At 38.0% G+C, this 16,033-nt stretch overlaps 1 pseudogene across 1 annotated transcript; it reads left to right on the forward strand.

Moving 5' to 3' along the window:
* Window positions 1-3,993: 3,993 nt before the first annotated feature.
* LOC149151282 (putative glutamate carboxypeptidase LAMP1) lies at window positions 3,994-11,021 on the forward strand (annotated as a pseudogene). The gene is made up of 12 exons (XR_016262467.1): window positions 3,994-5,171; window positions 7,243-7,310; window positions 7,497-7,578; window positions 7,670-7,761; window positions 8,276-8,428; window positions 8,532-8,598; window positions 9,051-9,161; window positions 9,262-9,356; window positions 9,584-9,673; window positions 10,015-10,143; window positions 10,243-10,365; window positions 10,468-11,021. The product of XR_016262467.1 is annotated as a putative glutamate carboxypeptidase LAMP1 (transcript).
* Window positions 11,022-16,033: the final 5,012 nt, after the last annotated feature.

Genomic DNA, 16,033 nt, shown 5'->3' on the forward strand with positions numbered 1-16,033 from the left:
ATTGTTCCTATGATATTATATCGTTATGCCGATGAAATCAGACTTACAACTTAAACTAAGTACTCAATTGGACACTTGATTTGCCTTTAATACACAGGCTTATGCTAACATGCATGTCAAATTGTTACCTCCATTTTCGAACTTGCCTAAAAAGTGGTTAAAGAAAAGAAGTAGATATAGACCCCAACCTCAACTCTTCAAATCTATTATAATATAAAGAAATTTAATTAAAAAAAATTCAAGTGAAATGAAATCATATATATATATATATATATATATATATATATAATTGTAATCGTTATTTTTATCTTCCGTTTTCTTAAATTTTTTTTATATATTTTATATTAGCATCCTAGATCCATCTTAACCCTAGATCTACCAAGCGCCAAGAGGGATCCAATCTCTCGAGGTGAAAACCTCTTTTTTGAATGCAAAACATGAGGAAAGGTTTCCACCTCGAGAGATTGGATCCCTCTCGACACTTGATAGATGTGGGTTTAAGATTGACCTAGGTCGGTTATATAATACTGTATAATATCTATATTTATATTTATGTGTCTCTTTATTATTCCCTCTCTCTATATCACCGCCAAAACACACACTCTCTCTCTCCATATCTATCTCTCTCTCCCTCCCTCTTCCTCTCCCTTTCTTCCCCTTCTCTCTCTCTCTCTCTCTCTTCACTTCTATCCTTATCTATCTCTCTCCTTCTCTCTCTCTTCCCTCCCACTCTCCTCTCTCCTTCACTCTCTCTCCATCCCTCCCTTGTCACTCCCTCTCTCTCTCCATGATTCTCCTTCTACACATTTCTTCTTCCCTCCCTCTCTCTCCCCTCCAATTCAATCTCTCTCTTTCTCTCTCTTGAGTCATCCCTCTTTTCCTTCTCTCTCACCTCCCTCCTCCTCTCTCCCTCGATCACTCTCTCTCTCTCTCTTTCCTCTAACTCTATTACTATCTCCTTCCCTCTCTCCTTCCTCTCTTCCCTCCATCTCTATGTCTACATCAATCTCTACTTTCCTTCTCTCCTCGTCTCTCTCCTCTCTTCTCTCTCTTCCTCCCCTCCTCTCTCCCTCACTTTCTCTCAATCCATCCCTTGTTGCTCCCAATCTATCTCTCTCCACCTCTATCTCTCTATGTTTTTTCTTTCCTCCCTCTCTCTCCCACTACAAATCCTTCTCTTTCTATCTGTCTCCCTCTCTCCTTCTCTATGTCCCTTCTCTCTCTTCCTTCTTCTCTCTCCCTCTCTCCCACCTCCCTCTCTCTCTTTCTCCCTCTGTATCTTCCCGCTATCTTTGCTGCTATCTCCCTCCCTTTCTCTGCCCCCCACCCCACCACCGCCCCCCCCCCCCCCCAACACGCCTTTCCCCCTTCTCTCTCTTAAATTTGATCATGTTGTATTGTATTTAAGAAAGTATCTAAATTAAAAAGACTCAAATGGTTTTAAAATATTAAACCTTTATTTTGGATCAATCATATCAATGAAAATAAAATAATAAAAAGCTTTTAAAAATCATGCACTATCTTTAATCTATTATTGATACTTAATTTGCATGCTTTCATCACTCAGGATCCTAAGATAAGATGGATCTATGTTGGTTTGTATATATATATATATATATAGTCATTTTTTAATTAATTAAAACCTTAATTTAATTTCTATGGCAATATTTTTAGTAGTCATGATAGAAGATTTAACTATATTTCAAAAATAATTGTAATCCTTTTCCTTTTAGATAAAATTTTAAAAAAATGTTATAAAATTGAATTAAAATAAAATAATTTTACTATGAAAGTTATTGTTATAAAATATTTTGATTGTGAATTAAGTTGTATTTTTTTGCCATGTGGTATTGATAAGCTATGATATTGGCATATGTTATTGTAACAAAGCCTATTTTTTTACAAGTTAATAGTATCCACGAAAAAATTGGGATGAATATGGATTATCAAAAATCTTGTCATATTGTTATAAAATATTTTGGTTGTGAAATTTGTTATAGATTTTTGACTTGTGATATATGCCAACATTTAAATATTTACACGTCATCAACTTTTCTTTTAATAAATTTAAACAACATTTAAAATTTTCTACATAAGTACATTACACCTACACCTACACCTACATGCAATAAACTTCCTAGTTACACACCAAAAAAATCAATATTTCTTCCTTATTAAAATAAAACTTCTCTGAATATAGAAATCCAAAGGTCCACCGATAACTGATTTTATTTTTGAAATATGTTCCTTTAATTTAAATAAAAAGGACTGACGATTGCAACATGTTTTGAATCATCCAACGGCTGGAGACAGACTTGAAATAATTGACCAAGAAACATATACCGAGGTCTGATAAGTCGAACCGCGTGTTCTCTAATCAGAGAGACGTTTAGGTCGGCTAAGTCGAACGGCGTGTTCTCTAATCAGAGAGACGTTTGTTAATGAACGGAAATTCAAACTCAAAATTTACTGGCGGAGTGTGCAGAAGACTTAGGTTAACAGAACGGGATTCATTTTCGATGACTTTGGGAGTCCACGCCATTCCATTGAATACGTCAAACGAATCGCCAAAGATCATATTGTCAAGGCTCCCTTATTCTCCCTCCCTCTATATATTTGCATGTAAAGAGTGGGATACGCTCATATTATTGCTATTCTTCTTCTGATATTCATATTGGTGCAATCGTTTTTTTCTGGGAATCCGACGAGAAGAATTGTATAGTTTGCAGATGGAAATGAGAATAGCAGCACGACTGGTAATATTGATTGCCATGATTATGGTGGCCACGATGGTCCGTGAAGGTTCGGCTTGCAGGCCGCTGAAATTCAAGTTCATAGTTCAGGGAGATCCAGTGGAAAATAATACCAATATTGAGATGAGGAACGGGTTGTTTGAATCGCTTCCAAGGGGTCCCGTGCCCCCATCGGGGCCATCTCAGTGTAAAAACTACAGGTCCTCTGGTAAAGGTTCGTGTCCAGTTTAAGCAGATTAATGCAGAGTGCAATAATCCTTAAATCCAAATGTTTAAAGGAGGAACTACCAGACGTAGTATTACACTTCATGAATACGACACCTGTACCTGATCTAGACATTGGAATACAGATATGGACAAGAAATAACAAATATACTACCAGAATAATCAGAATAGACCGACCAAGGGTACCTGAATAATCAGAATAGTGCAATTACGAAAAGAAAAGATTCGAGAGAGCATGCAACTGATATCTCATTTGGTCCAGCTACATGGTGAGAAAGGACTCAGAAACCCTCCAAATGATGGGTGGGAGATTGTCATGTGATTATTGTGAATAACAGCAATACATTTCTTGAAATATTCCTTATTATCCGAAGTGTCATATTTTACTTCTTATTTATGTTTTCAGAGCATTCGGCAAAAGTATTTGTCGATCTATATGACTAAAGCATTGAGTTTTCCCCCCAACGAAAATTAATGCCATAAAGAATCATATTCTTAAACAACCGTCTGTCAAATAACATATGTATGGTTTCGGTAGGGAACAACTCTGCCCAAACTCACCAAAAAATTGGGCGCGCTACCTTGGGTCGCCATGTATTTCTGAATTGCATACCGGTTAAGTATTTCTATAAAACGGTTGTGTTAACATTCATCGGCCTCGGTGATGCCTAGCCTAGCACAGGGCTATGCTTAGGGTTAGACAATGAAAGTATCAATCATGCATTTCTCTTATATATTTAAGATGAAACAACACATAATTGTTTTGCATTTTAGTTTTTATAGAAAGATAAATATTATTTTTACGCCGTAAGGCGTTCCCCTCTGAAATCAATCTCCCAAAATGTCTTCGTGTCGTAATCGTAGCCCTTAGATCTAGTGTTAGACGATTGGAGAAAAATGAACCGTTGATTAAGAGGTTAAAGTTTTTTAGGGTTTAGAGGGTGTTGAGGGGGCGGCGGCGGACCTGCAGAGGCGGACGCGGGTGTTGAGGGGGCGGCGGACCTGCATGAGGGCGGTGTACTGGATAGTAGGCAACCTCTATCGTTTTTGTAAACATCAACTGGCCGTCTTGTGTTAATACAGGATGAATTGGGCATTTCAGTTGGGCACTTGGTGAACAGAAAAAGCAGAGTAGCGTTATTCAGAAGCAAGTTATCAATGGGATTATGGAAGTATTCACTACGGGAAGAGCCTCTCCTTGTTCAGGATTCCAATCCATCTGCGGGATATATACCGCCTTTCTCCTCGCTGCAGCCATGCTCGTCCCCTTCAGTACTCGAATACTCGAAATACCCATCAAGGCCAAGACCACCATCAGCGCCGAGGACTATCACAGACTGTTCTTGAAGATGAGATGCAACGACACCATAGCTCAACATCTCAAGGTCATCACCCAAGAACCCCATGTGGCCAGCACCCCTGAAAACTTTGCCACAGCAGACTATGTTCTCTCCACTTTTCATAATTCTGGTCTGGATGCTCATTACACAGATTATGAAGTTCTGCTGACTTATCCTCTGTCAAGGTCTTTATCCCTCGCATTACCGCAGGGGGAGGTCATCCAGCTAAAACTGAAGGAGCAGGAAATAGAAAGCGATCCTTCCACCAAGAACGCCAAAGTCATTCCCACCTTTCATTCTTACTCTCCATCCGCAGACATTTCTGCAGAAGTGGTGTTTGTCAACTATGGCAGAGAAGAGGACTACTCCACTCTCAGAGACATGGGATTGGATGCTAAAGGTGCCATTGTTATCGCAAAATATGGAAAAAGTTTCAGAGGAGATATTGTAGAGATTGCTGCAGGAGCTGGAGCAGTTGGAGTTATGATATATTCCAGTTGGAGTTATGATATATTCTGATCCTCGAGACTATGGAGGGAACAGAACACAAGGATACTATCCAGACTCTACATGGTTACCTCCATCTGGAGTTCAACGAGGTTCTATTTATCAAGAAATTGGGGATCCTCTAACGCCCGGTTGGCCCAGTCTCCCTGATTCAGAACGCTTATCAGTAGATGATCCCAGGACTAAACTGCCTACGATTCCATCGATTCCAATATCAGCGGAGGATGCCACAACCATAATGAAGTCGCTTGGTGGCCCTGTTGCTCCTGCTGATTGGCATGGTGCTCTGGACTTGCCTGCATATCGCCTTGGTGGGGGACCAAGCATTCTCAATCTTCATTACAAGGTAAGCATGCCCATCTTTATTCAATCTAACCCTGCATCCCTTCTGTAGCCCCAAAATCATACATCTTAGTTTTCCACAATAAGGATTTTACGCAACTTCTTGCTTCAAACCCCCTAAAAAGACACGATGAATCCTCCCAATTGGAAGATCTTGCTTCTGTTTCAAACCAGCGGGCAGGGGACAAGCACTACCCCGTTTTTGTCCGAGGATTGAATTTGAAACTGCTGGGAAGAGTTGCTCAAACCGCATCTCCTTAAAAACTAGCTTCTGTTTCAATTATTTTTTTCCTGCACGGAAAGAACCCAAATTTTAGCCGGGAATGCACCAATATGATTTTTCCAGACAGAAAGCTACCAAATATAATAATCTCTTACCAATTTACGGCTGGAGAGCAGCCCAACCAACAATTCTGTTTCAAAATCAATCCTTAATTTTAAGGAGAAAGCCATCCAGTTTTGTTTATTCTCAGTCCTAAATTTTATTTATTCTTAGTCCTGTTCTCTATCCTATTTATTCCAAGTTTTATGTGTCTTTGATGATGGTGGAGTATCTGAACTCTACACAATTTGCATTAATAACACAATCTTTTTTTTTTTAATCTGGATTGAAACCACCCAATTTTTTCCTGACATTGAAATCAAGATTAATTTTCTAAATTGCTTACCCAAATTTTGGCAACGATTGAAATTGAAAATTTTGAGAGGAGTGGCCTTAAGGTAGAACAAATGAGTTGGCTAAGAAGAACCAAATATAATAAACTCTTACCAATCTAATGCTAGATAGCAGCCCAACTAACTCTTTAATTTAGAAGAAACATTTATTAGAATGCTAATATATAATTGAAATTAACAATTGAAACTAAGAACTGAATTCTTAACAGTTGAATCTAAAGGCGTGATTTACTCTCTAAAAAGTTAAAATTTTTAGGGTTTAATTAGATAACAATCTAAAATTTTTGAAATTTTTATAGTAATATTATCAGACATTTATTTTTGAAATTTTTAGAGTAATATTATCAAACAATTATAATTGCCATTTTCAGGAATATTAAAATTTGTTAAATTTTATACTTCAAAATAAATATGTTTCTATCATTTATAATTGCCATTTTCAGGGATATTAAAATTTGTCAAATTTTATACCTCAAAATAAGTATGTTTCTGTCAATTTTTCCATGATTTCCAACGCCCTTGCTCAGAACTGCTAACATCCTGGAGGAGCCTATTGAATCCAATACCATGTTGAAAAGTGGATAAACTAAGAATTAAACATAGTACTTGCTCTTACTCTATCACTGATTATATGCCCCTTTCATCATTTCTTTTAACAATTCATCTAATTTAAAGGTGTAGATAGCTAGCGTCCTGTAACACTGAAAGTACAATATTACGCTATAGTTTCATTGAGGAGCTTCCTATTTTTCTAAAAACTGGTGTGGATAGTTAGCTTTCTGTTACACACAAAGCATAATATTAGGCTATGCTTATACAGAGGGGCTTCGTATTATTCTGAAAAGTGTCTTCTGAGAAAGATTTCGGAGTAGCAAGGCTGCAAAAGACATTACTTTGGCGATATGAATAAGCAGAAAACCGCACAAGGCCAGCAAAATTCGACGACCGGAATAAGAGAAAAGACAGTGAGATTATCAGAATCTCCGAAGTAGGAGGAGATTAGAATTTTCATGAGATATAAATTCCATTACTCATGAAAGGCTCGGCTATTTGCTTCCATGAGACTGCCTTCTCCAAACAAGATTTAGAACTTAGGCCCCCTCAACGGAACCATTAGTTTAGGACATATGTAGTGATATGTGCATATTTCATAACCAGTTAGAAGCATGGTGTTTAGCACTCTCCTTAAAGTACATTTTATATTTGGGTGAGAAGCTATGAAATCTATACTTATTTTTCTTTAATGGAAATCTTACATTCTGGTGATTTTAGATCAAATTCACACTGTATAACAGCTGTCTTTCCTCTCATGTAATGTTTGTTGCAATTAATCTGAATATCTTTGTAGTTCTGATACAAGGCAGAGATCCTTACATATTGATGTTTGATTGTAATTTCAGTCAAATCATACCATTGCCCCAATTCGAGATGTATTTGGACTCATAAAAGGTTCGGAGGAGCCTAACAGGTGGATCACCTTCTGGGACTTTAACTTCATGAGTGTATCAATGCATGTCCATTCATGGAGCGTATTTTAACGCTGAAACAATGGTTAATATCATCTAACTCCTGTTGCAAGTCTTCACTAAATATATTACAGCTTGAAATACTGTAGCTATTGATATAAGAAAAAGATATCTTTGGTGATAAGCAGGTATGTTTTGCTGGGTAACCACCGCGATGCATGGACTTTTGGTGCCTGTGACCCGAATAGCGGAACTGCAACCCTTCTGGAAGTCTGAATCATTGCTAGCTTAATCCCCCTTCTTTTCTAACCTATTTCTATTCGTAAAGATATCCAAGTTAACCACTCTCTGTCTTGTTCAGATATCTCAGAGACTAGGGAAGTTGCTAAAACAGGGTTGGCAGCCAAAGAGAAGTATACTATTGTGTAACTGGATGCAGAGGAATACGCATTGGTAAGAACTTGTATTTACTTTATGAAGAGTGGAGGAATATGATGTTCTGGCAATCGGTATTTCATCCCAATTATGTTCTGGGGCTCTGTTTTTGACGGTTATCTGATCCATGAATAAATATGGTAGTTTAGATTAAGATAGAGGAGGTATGTGTCAAGGATATCCATTTGGGATTCCAAAAATATAATTATAGCTACTCATTGTACCAAGAGAAGAGTCTATATCGATGGGTAAGTTTAACTAGTCTCTAGTAGTAGTAATATTACTACTACTAAATATTTGTTTAATTATGGATTAGCTGTAGGTGTCCTGTTCCCTTTACTCTTTTAAATTCCCCACAAAGTTCACATTGAAAAAAAAAAAAATATATATATATATATATATATATAGATTAATCCAAAAAAGTTCTGAAAATTTTACTACTTTTCTCTTTCTATGTTAAATAAATGTGATTAACACAAAACTTAGAATCTTTCTGAGATATATGCTATTTATCAACCAATAAAAATTGCAGATTGGATCCACGGAATGGGTGGAGCAGAACTATGATTTACTGTTCTCATCAGCCGTGGCATATCTCAATGTTGATGAGGCTGTCAAGGGCCCGGGGTTTAAACCTCAATCAACACCCCAACTTGACGATTTTATTCAGGATATAGCTAAAGAGGTCAGTTGGATATTTTATTCAAGTGGGTATATTCTACTTTCCACTGTCAGTAAAATACTGATCGTTATACTTTGAATTGATTATTATACTCTGATTTGCAAAGGTGGAAGATCCAAACAATCCTGGAAAGACAATCTATGAATCATGGGCTTCTTCCAGCCAAGATTCCCGTCCTCCTGTAAGTGTTCATGTTTTGTTTCATTACCTTATCCTTCAATTAATGATATGATAAGTAAGATTACATCTCACTGGTTTTAAATTAATATGATTAATCTGATTCTGATTAATCTTGGCTTCTTCCAGCCAAGATTCCCATCCTTCGGTAAGTCCTCATGTTTTGTTTCATGACTTTATGCTTCAATTAATGATAAGGATAAGTAAGATTACATCTCATTGGTTTTAAATCAATATGATTAATCTGATTCCCTATCAGAAGGAAATTTGGCAAATATTAAGTACCACACAGTAAGTCAATGATTAGTTTTGGTTTACTCTCTTTTCATCTGGTCAAATTGAATATCACATTATTCTCATCGGATTTGACTACATGGTACTTAATATTTGCCCATAAAAATCGGGTATTGCTGTAAATTGCCAATAAAAATTGGGTATTGCTGTAAAGAGCTTACTAAATTTCAATCTCAGATTAAAAGGTTAGGTGGAGGGGGATCCGATTATGCCCCATTTGTGCAGCATGCCGGAATTCCAGGCACTGACTTCACCTTTGGAGAAGGTAAAGAAATCACAGTCATAGAATACAGGAAATTGAAATTAAATACAAATAGAGAAATCAACAAGTTATTGTACTTATTTCTACAATGTATTGATGATAGACTTTCCGGCAAATCATTCTCTGTATGATGATTACATGTGGATGGCAAAATATGGCGACCCGCATTTTCATAGGCATGTTGCACGTAAGTACATTGTCAACGTTCCATACATTGCCCTCTGGCAAGGAATATCAGCCATGCACAAGTTGTGTGGATCCAAAGGCTTACAGGTTGCAGTAACATACATCCCACAGCACAACCTGTAAAGTCTTAGTATCTGTGCAGTTTTTTCATGGCAGACATCCCTAGCCCCTTTGAAGATGGTCGGAGAGTTAAATTTAATGATTATAATCAAACATTTGATTTTCTACCTATTGTCCAGTGGGAGCAATGTGGGGGTCTAACAGCGCTCAAGCTAGCGGATGCAAAGGTTCTCCCTTTCAACTATACAACGTATGCCGACAATCTGCAGGTAGGAAAGATGTTGGATTAGTTTAAATGAAGACTTTGTCTTTTTTATAAACAAATATATTAAAAAACAAGCAAAAATTCATGTTAAGTTTTTCATTTTAAATAAATAAAATCTAAACCTAACATAAATTCATCTGCTGTTCTGAACATAAATGGCAGCAAAGTGTTTGTTAACTCTTTTCTAATTGATAGTAGGAAGTTTTGTTCAGTCTAATTCTAATTGATACCATATGCTATAAATCAACTGCTTAATACTTATACTTGGCAAATTAGTATCAGAAGATGCAAATTTTGAAAATCCATTGAAAATTCTTTGACATATTTGGCCTGTAATTGGGACAGTTGTATGTGGATACATTAGAATCACAGTTAAGCTCTGTCGATGCACCTTGCTTCGTGTCTACAAATCCATTGCATAAGTCCATTGCTGAGCTCAGAAAAGCTGCGTTGCAGATTAAGAAAAAAGCACAGGTTTGGTTTCTTCTTCAAAACCCCTGCAAGAGATATAAAGGCCTTTAAATTTTTGGATGGTAATTGATTAGGTACAACTTTATAATGCTCTAAATTCAGGAACTGGAGGCTCTTGAGGATGAAAGTGCAGAGCTGAGGAGCTTGAATGACCATCTTGTAATGGCAGAGCGTGCATTTACAGACGCAGATGGGCTGCCTGGTTCGCCTTGGTATAAGCACTTGGTAAAGGACATATGTTCAAAATATATGATTGCTGTGTTTGTGATGTTTCTTAAATGCAAGGTTATTAAAACAGAGTTGCACATATGTTTGGCTCGCATGCAGGTATATGGGCCGTCTAAAATCAACAAGTATGGGACAACAGCGTTTCCTGGTATAAGTGACTTGCTTGCGCTTGTAGCAGGTGATGAGGCCAATCATAGTGGTGATGGGTGGGCTGGTGTACAGCACCAAATATGGAGGGTGTCAAGAGCAATCAGCCGTGTAGCTCTGGTCATTCATGGGGAGCTCAGTTGATTTGGTCATTTTCAAGCTGTTATGAGTTGAGTCTCTATTCAAAATGTTCCCAGGGGGGTAAACAAAGGCAATGGCACATGAGATGCCATAAGGCCAGTGGGATTGATACCATAAGGCCCATCATCATGTTAGCTTAGGAACTAACAAAATGAGAGTAAAACTACGTATCTCTGGTTTTCGATAAATCATCAGGTTAGATGGGGCACTGGGGCAAACAAGATCAGAGTAAAACTATGTCTCTAGTTTTCCTTATGTATGGTTTAGTACGTCATAAACAAGAAAGCTATTAAAATTGTAATCAGCATATTATAAGGTTACAATAATTAGAATCAAGCTAACGATCTTGTGTTGTCATTTTGTAATATCCCAGCATTATCATCATAAATATATTGCCTTGTTTTCTCCAACAACCAACAATCAGAATATTAATGTATGATGGAGAGAGATTTTTACATATGCAAAACAATTATTATGGTTGCAAGTGACTTGCGTAAATTATTTCTTCCGCTACTACCTAACATTTTTACGCCGTAAGGCGTTTCCCTCTGAAATCAACTCCCCCAATTGCCACTGTGTCCTTGTTTGAGCCATCAGATTAGATGTTAGACGATTGAAACGTTCCAGACCGTTGGATGTAGTTTAGGTTAGTTTTTTATATTTTTTTGGCACAGCTTTTCTCGCTGCTTCAAATCACCGCACAGTTTTTCTCGCTGCTTCAAATCTCCCTGAGCAGGCAGCGTCTCTGGGCATCCGACTCTAGGAGCTTGGAGCTTGATGAGCTTTTATCTCCAGTGAGGGTTTTGCAGGCAAAGTTTTCAATGGATCTTCAGGGCTTCAAATTTCCTCCATCGGAAGAGAAATCCTGCATCGATTAGAAGAAATTTTCCGCGTTTTATGAATGAAAATCCCCTTACAGACAGAGGACGAACTGGATTATGAACGAAGATGCCAGATTCAGATCCTCCAACTATGGAGAGAATGACTTCATTTGTTTTGCATTCCACCCGCGAAGTTTGCTCTAATGCGGCCATTTTCCGCAGTGCTGTTTCGGTGGTCGGTAACTCTGTTTGGGTCTTGTTTGATGGTCTGGCGATGGATCAGAAATGTTTACAGGTAAAAAGCTTTAGTTTTATCTTTCAGCTGGTTCTCCGCTCTTATTTCTTTGTTCTTCGTGACTGTAGGCGTTCAAGCCCTATCATAAACCCTAATCAGTTTTCCTGTATTTGAAATGCAACGCAGGACGTTGGGACCCCGAGCTGGCTCAACCTGCTTGGTAGGGCGACGTGTCTACAGTGGCAGAGTTTCCTTACAGGTAAGAACTTGCCATAGTTTGAGGGGAAATTTAAAGCGTGGCTCCAATGCAACCCAACGGTGGAGCTTTTGCCAGAGTTTCCTCATCTCCAACTGTGGAGAGAATGACTTCATTTGTTTTGCATTCCACCCGCGAAGGTTGCTCTGATGCGGCCATTTTCCGCAGTGCTGTTTCGGTGGTCGGTAACTCTGTTTGGGTCCTGTTTGATGGTCTGGCGGTGGATCAGAAATGTTTACAGGTAAAAAGCTTTGGTTTTATCTTTCAGCTGGTTCTCTGCTCTTATTTACTTGTTCTGCTCTTATTTCCTTGTTCTTCGTGACTGTAGGCGTTCAATCCCTATCAGATACCCTAATCAGTTTTCTTGTATTTGAAATGCAATGGAGGACGTTGGGACCCGGAGCTGGCTCAACCTGCTTGGTAGGGCGATGTGTCTACAGTGGCGGAGTTTCCAGTTTTGGGTAAGAAATTGCCTTGGTTGGAGGGGAAACTTAAAGCGTGGCTATGGCTCTCTGCATCTATGGGATGCCTGTTTCATAGCCAAAAAGCTCAATTTAGAAGAGGGTTAGAGCTTTTTAATGTGTTTTTTCCCAAATGTAAATAAATTTTGCTATGACGATGTGATTATCATTTCAGATATCACCTAGAGCTTATTCTGCTCTGAAATTATGTAGTTTCCTGTTATTCTCTTTTGTGACGATGAAGGTTTATAGAGCTGTGCCGTTAATTATTTTGCGGTTTGATATGGCTACCATGGCCAGCAGTCGACGGCACCATTTTCTTAAATTTGTTTTTGAATCTTTGCTAAATATGTATACCTAGTTCGGGGTTTGCGTTTTCGGTTATATCTTCATAAAATAATGTGATGTATACTCAATTCCTTGCTTACTCGTGTTTGCCCGTATGTTATATCGTTTACATATTTCAAGGAGTTGTCTACATTATAAAGAGTTATAAATCTTCGATTTGGATATGTGGCATCGGCCAACTTGATCTCCGTTTAATAATTGCAGCTTGTTTACCAGTTACATACGTTTAACATTACCTAATGTATGTTCTTTTCCTTTGTAATTGCGGGGTCTGCTACCCAGTGTCATTATAGCTTGGCCTCCTCAGTTTCCAAGTTTCTTCCGGGAGCTTATGATCCACTCCCAACCTCCAGGGTTCATCATTTTGTGTTGTTATTGCCGCCTATGGAAGATTGGGTCGAGCTGCAGAGGCAGAGAAGATGTTTGAAAAGATGGTTAACGCAGGTGTGGAGCTAGATGTTTTTGTTTATGGTGCCTTGATAAATGCATTTGTTGAAGCTGGATGTGTGGAAGAAGCTGTACGTTACTTTCAAATAATGCAAAATGCTGGTTTTGCAGGGAACTCTGTGGTGTATAGTTCTTTGATTAAGGTTTATAGTAAACGTGGTTTTTTGAAGGAAGCACAAGAAACGTACAAACGCATACAGAAATTGGGTGTTGAACCAGATGCCTTTTTATCAGGCTGTATGCTTGACCTTTATGCTCGCACTGATATGGTGACTGAAGCACAAGAAGTATTCAAAGTCTTGAAGGAAAAGCAGCACGCAAATGAATTTTCTTTTTCCATGATGTTGTCCTTATAAAAAAAGAATGGAAGGCTTAATGAAGCCACTGAAATTGCAAAGGAAATGTTAGAATCGGGATTTCTTACTAACGTTCTTTCTTTTAATAGCGTCATTAGCCTGTTCATTGTAGATGGAAGATTGAGAGAGGTTGCTGAAGTTTTTCATCAAATGTTAAAACTAAAGGCTTCACCCAATGAGAATACATACAAAACACTGGGCATTCTTCTAAAGGGAGGAGGCATTCCAAGGGATACAGTAGAGCAGCTCGATGTTGCACGTAAAAGTGGGCTTCCACATGGTATTTAGGCCTTGAGAATGACAATCTTTTCTGCAGTGGGGATGCATGCTGAAGCTTTGGAAGCTTGTGATGAACTGAGAGCTTCTGGGTTAGATTTTGATGTGTCTTCTTACAATGCTGTTATATATGCACTTGGTAGTGCTGGGAGGATTAATGAAGCTTACAACATGTTCATGATCATGCAAGCCAAAGGTCTTGAACCAGATACAATTACTTATGCAAGTATGACAATTAGCTATGGGAAGCTAAGGTTGGTAGACGGTGTTAGGAGAATGTTTTACAAAATGAAACAGAAGGGTTTTCAGCCAAACGAATTCATGTTCAAAGGCAGTTATAGATGCCTATAAAAGTGCTGGGAAGTTTGCTTTAGCCAGATTTGTTACCCAGGAGAGGGAGTTCATGCATCAGTTGCAAGATCATGGTCACATTATATAAGATTATGCAGATCTGGTTTCAAGCTCGATTTCATGTGCACAACTTTTAAAAGGAAGTTGGCATACCCTGTATTCATGCTGTTGTGTCTTTTAACATTTTGTAAAATTGTAACAGGTTATTTTTTTTTTGGGAAATTTAAATCTATGCTCCTTGTATAGCTTCCACATGGTATTCAGGCCTTGAGAATGACAATCTTTTCTGCAGTGGGGATGCATGCTGAAGCTTTGGAAGCTTGTGATGAACTGAGAGCTTTTGGGTTGGATTTTGATGTGTCTTCTTACAATGTTGTTATATATGCACTTGGTAGTGCTGGGAGGATTAATGAAGCTTACAACATGTTCATGATCATGCAAGCCAAAGGTCTTGAACCAGATACAATTACTTATGCAAGTATGACAATTAGCTATGGGAAGCTAGGGTTGGTAGACGGTGTTAGGAGAATGTTTTACAAAATGAAACAGAAGGGTTTTCAGCCAAACGAATTCATGTTCAAGGCAGTTATAGATGCCTATAAAAGTGCTGGGAAGTCTGCTTTAGCCAGATTTGTTACCCAGGAGAGGGAGTTCATGCATCAGTTGCAAGATCATGGTCACATTATATAAGATTATGCAGATCTGGTTTCGAGCTCGATTTCATGTGCACAACTTTTAAAAGGAAGCTGGCATACCCTGTATTCATGCTGTTGTGTCTTTTAACATTTTGTAAAATTGTAACAGGTTATTTTTTTTTTGGGAAATTTAAATCTATGCTCCTTGTGTAGCTTCCACATGGTATTCAGGCCTTGAGAATGACAATCTTTTCTGCAGTGGGGATGCATGCTGAAGCTTTGGAAGCTTGTGATGAACTGAGAGCTTCTGGGTTGGATTTTGATGTGTCTTCTTACAATGCTGTTATATATGCACTTGGTAGTGCTGGGAGGATTAATGAAGCTTACAACATGTTCATGATCATGCAAGCCAAAGGTCTTGAACCAGATACAATTACTTATGCAAGTATGACAATTAGCTATGGGAAGCTAGGGTTGGTAGACGGAGATAGGAGAATGTTTTACAAAATGAAACACAAGGGTTTTCAGCCAAACGAATTCATGTTCAAGGCAGTTATAGATGCCTATAAAAGTGTTGGGAAGTTTGCTTTAGCCAGATTTGTTACCCAGGAGAGGGAGTTCATGCATCAGTTGTAAGATCGTGGTCACATTATATAAGATTATGCAGATCTGGTTTCGAGCTCGATTTCATGTGCAAAGCTTTTAAAAGGAAGCTGGCATACCCTGTATTCATGCTGTTGTGTCTTTTAACATTTTGTAAAATTGTAACAGGTTATTTTTTTTTGGGAAATTTAAATCTATGCTCCTTGTATAGAGAAATTGTGGATAAAAGGGTACTAGTAGTTCTTTTAGTGTATAACAAAAATGAAAATAAAAAGACATTGGTCATTCCCTTCTCCAATATAAATTAAGACTTTGAAAACAGAGGAGGGCACCCCAAAATCCTGAAGCTTGACAGTGGTATCCGAGATTCTCAAAAAATTCTGTGAGATTTTCTCAAAATCATATTAGAATTTCTATTTTTTTTTTCGAGCAAAATTGTGATCTGTTTAGACTACGCGATTGAGGAGATGCATTATCTATTGAAACTACAATTTTGCCCTGACGGCCCAGTTCTCATCGGAATATGGTGAAAAAAATTAATGTGTTTAAATCGTTTTTTCGTTTCATAAATAAAATAGTGATTTCAAA

The sequence above is a fragment of the Pinus tabuliformis genome, chromosome 9 (assembly GCF_031772625.1).
Source record: "Pinus tabuliformis cultivar Carrire ecotype Pingquan chromosome 9, CPIR1, whole genome shotgun sequence".
Classification (NCBI taxonomy): Eukaryota; Viridiplantae; Streptophyta; class Pinopsida; order Pinales; family Pinaceae; genus Pinus; species Pinus tabuliformis.